We start from the raw sequence: 986 nt of genomic DNA on the forward strand, positions 1-986 counted from the left end.
TTGCATTCCAAATGTTTCAGTTCCTCAATAAGTATGCATGCAGTGCCCTTTTCTTTTGCTTATAAAAAATGCCAGAACCAGACGAAATAAGTTATTCTGATCAAATGGATGCCTATTATTTAGTAGGATAATTCTTATATGGTGAGAAATTCTGCAGAAAGTCCGGTAATGGCCATTTTGGATTGTAGCTAAGCAATCAGAATAATTTTCTAGAAGATCTGAACTAATACAATTTACTTTTGGCACTCCATTGCACATCCAAGTTTTGCAAGCTTTTCTCATGCTGAAAGACAGCTTGATTAACATTTTAAAAATTGGAATTAGTATCTTCTGTCAAATCGTGGATATCCAGTCTGTTCAATTGATTTACAGTCTCTTGTTCCTTGTTCAGATTTTATCTCAGGATGGTGATAGTGGGTTCAGCAGGTTGTATAAACTTAAAGTTTAGACCATTCAGTTTTTTTTTTCCGAGAGAGAATAATCAGTCCCAATTCTTTCTTGAAGTTCTTTTATTTGGTTGCAAATGCCATTGAATTGATTCAGAAAACACCTCTTGTTTCAAAATGAAAAGTATACCGACCTTATGTCGTTTGCCACAGGTCTCTTTTCAAGTCATTGATTTTGTTCGGGCCTTATTCTTTTGTATGCTTTACAATGGTCATCTAAATTGCATCGTCATGTCCAAAAATTTCGAGAAATGTTACACGAAACAGGCTTTATGTAGTGGCAATTAGTCAAAACAACGTATGATGGCTTCTGGCAATAATATATTGATATTATGACAGGATTTTTAGATAATGTTTTCTCAAGTATTTCTTGAAACTTATAAAATAATAATAATGCCAAAAATTGACCTTTGCATCGAACTTATGTGAACCAACCACCAAATGTTAAATAGAAGTCCAGACTCAGTTCTTGAGGAACGAAGTTCTGCGTCAATAAAAATTAGAAGAGTTTGATTGAAAAAAATTTACATTTGATATTTT

The sequence above is a fragment of the Elaeis guineensis genome, chromosome 12 (assembly GCF_000442705.2).
Source record: "Elaeis guineensis isolate ETL-2024a chromosome 12, EG11, whole genome shotgun sequence".
NCBI lineage: Eukaryota > Viridiplantae > Streptophyta > Magnoliopsida > Arecales > Arecaceae > Elaeis > Elaeis guineensis.